The sequence below is a fragment of the Theobroma cacao genome, unplaced genomic scaffold (assembly GCF_053813885.1).
Source record: "Theobroma cacao isolate CCN51 unplaced genomic scaffold, ASM5381388v1 tig011, whole genome shotgun sequence".
Lineage (NCBI taxonomy): Eukaryota > Viridiplantae > Streptophyta > Magnoliopsida > Malvales > Malvaceae > Theobroma > Theobroma cacao.
In genome coordinates this window covers 3,181,302-3,184,560 of record NW_028291722.1, presented here as the reverse complement: position 1 = coordinate 3,184,560, position 3,259 = coordinate 3,181,302, and positions in this window count along the sequence as shown.

Genomic DNA, 3,259 nt, shown 5'->3' with positions numbered 1-3,259 from the left:
GGCTTTTCTAGGCATGAGTGACTATAAATGAACTTTTCTTGACAATGGATGGCTTTCGCTCCACGTTTCCCGAGGCAAACAATCAATTACAATCTGTTTTAATCAAAAAATGTAAAAAAAATTCAAAATAAATTCAATAATGGGATTATAAAGGCATTTAAACCGAGTAATAAGGCTTTTCTAGGCATGAGTGACTATAAATGAACTTTTCTTGACAATGGATGGCTTTTGCTCCATGTTTCCCGAGGTAAACAATCAATTACAATCTGTTTTAATAAAAAAATGCAAAAAAAATATAAAATAAATTGAATTATGGGGTTATAAAGGCATTTAAACCGAGTAATAAGGCTTTTCTAGGCATGAGTGACTATAAATGATCTTTTCTTGACGATGGATGGCTTTCGCTCCACGTTTCCCGAGGCAAACAATCAGTTACAATCTGTTTTAATCAAAAAATGTAAAAACAATTCAAAATAAATTCAATAATGGGATTATAAAGGCATTTAAACCGAGTAATAAGGCTTTTCTAGGCTTGATTGACTATAAATGAACTTTTCTTGACAATGGATGGCTTTTGCTCCATGTTTCTCGAGGTAAACAATCTATTACAATATGTTTTAATCAAAAAATGTAAAAAAAATTCAAAATAAATTCAATAATGGGATTATAAAGGCATTTAAACCGAGTAATAAGGCTTTTCTAGGCATGAGTGACTATAAATGAACTTTTCTTGACAATGGATGGCTTTTGCTCCATGTTTCCCGAGGTAAACAATCAATTACAATCTGTTTTAATAAAAAAATGCAAAAAAAATTCAAAATAAATTGAATTATGGGGTTATAAAGGCATTTAAACCGAGTAATAACGCTTTTCTAGGCTTGAGTGACTATAAATGATCTTTTCTTGACAATGGATGGCTTTCGCTCCACGTTTCTCGAGGCAAACAATCAGTTACAATCTGTTTTAATCAAAAAATGTAAAAACAATTCAAAATAAATTCAATAATGGGATTATAAAGGCATTTAAACCGAGTAATAAGGCTTTTCTAGGCTTGATTGACTATAAATGAACTTTTCTTGACAATGGATGGCTTTTGCTCCACGTTTCTAGAGGTAAACAATCTATTACAATATGTTTTAATCAAAAAATGTAAAAAAATTCAAAATAAATTCAATAATGGGATTATAAAGGCATTTAAACCGAGTAATAAGGCTTTTCTAGGCATGAGTGACTATAAATGAACTTTTCTTGACAATGGATGGCTTTTGCTCCATGTTTCCCGAGGTAAACAATCAATTACAATCTGTTTTAATAAAAAAATGCAAAAAAAATTCAAAATAAATTGAATTATGGGGTTATAAGGGCATTTAAACCGAGTAATAACGCTTTTCTAGGCTTGAGTGACTATAAATGATCTTTTCTTGACAATGGATGGCTTTCGCTCCACGTTTCTCGAGGCAAACAATCAGTTACAATCTGTTTTAATCAAAAAATGTAAAAACAATTCAAAATAAATTCAATTATGGGGTTATAAAGGCATTTAAACCGAGTAATAAGGCTTTTCTAGGCTTGAGTGACTATAAATGATCTTTTCTTGACAATGGATGGCTTTCGCTCCACGTTTCTCGAGGCAAACAATCAATTACAATCTGTTTTAATCAAAAAATTTAAAAAAAATTCAAAATAAATTCAATAATGGGATTATAAAGGCATTTAAACCGAGTAATAAGGCTTTTCTAGGCATGAGTGACTATAAATGAACTTTTCTTGACAATGGATGGCTTTCGCTCCACGTTTCCCGAGGCAAACAATCAGTTACAATCTGTTTTAATCAAAAAATGTAAAAACAATTCAAAATAAATTCAATAATGGGATTATAAAGGCATTTAAACCGAGTAATAAGGCTTTTCTAGGCATGAGTGACTATAAATGAACTTTTCTTGACAATGGATGGCTTTTGCTCCATGTTTCCCGAGGTAAACAATCAATTACAATCTGTTTTAATAAAAAAATGCAAAAAAAATATAAAATAAATTGAATTATGGGGTTATAAAGGCATTTAAACCGAGTAATAAGGCTTTTCTAGGCATGAGTGACTATAAATGATCTTTTCTTGACGATGGATGGCTTTCGCTCCACGTTTCCCGAGGCAAACAATCAGTTACAATCTGTTTTAATCAAAAAATGTAAAAACAATTCAAAATAAATTCAATAATGGGATTATAAAGGCATTTAAACCGAGTAATAAGGCTTTTCTAGGCTTGATTGACTATAAATGAACTTTTCTTGACAATGGATGGCTTTTGCTCCATGTTTCTCGAGGTAAACAATCTATTACAATATGTTTTAATCAAAAAATGTAAAAAAAATTCAAAATAAATTCAATAATGGGATTATAAAGGCATTTAAACCGAGTAATAAGGCTTTTCTAGGCATGAGTGACTATAAATGAACTTTTCTTGACAATGGATGGCTTTTGCTCCATGTTTCCCGAGGTAAACAATCAATTACAATCTGTTTTAATAAAAAAATGCAAAAAAAATTCAAAATAAATTGAATTATGGGGTTATAAGGGCATTTAAACCGAGTAATAACGCTTTTCTAGGCTTGAGTGACTATAAATGATCTTTTCTTGACAATGGATGGCTTTCGCTCCACGTTTCTCGAGGCAAACAATCAGTTACAATCTGTTTTAATCAAAAAATGTAAAAACAATTCAAAATAAATTCAATAATGGGATTATAAAGGCATTTAAACCGAGTAATAAGGCTTTTCTAGGCTTGATTGACTATAAATGAACTTTTCTTGACAATGGATGGCTTTTGCTCCACGTTTCTAGAGGTAAACAATCTATTACAATATGTTTTAATCAAAAAATGTAAAAAAATTCAAAATAAATTCAATAATGGGATTATAAAGGCATTTAAACCGAGTAATAAGGCTTTTCTAGGCATGAGTGACTATAAATGAACTTTTCTTGACAATGGATGGCTTTTGCTCCATGTTTCCCGAGGTAAACAATCAATTACAATCTGTTTTAATAAAAAAATGCAAAAAAAATTCAAAATAAATTGAATTATGGGGTTATAAGGGCATTTAAACCGAGTAATAACGCTTTTCTAGGCTTGAGTGACTATAAATGATCTTTTCTTGACAATGGATGGCTTTCGCTCCACGTTTCTCGAGGCAAACAATCAGTTACAATCTGTTTTAATCAAAAAATGTAAAAACAATTCAAAATAAATTCAATTATGGGGTT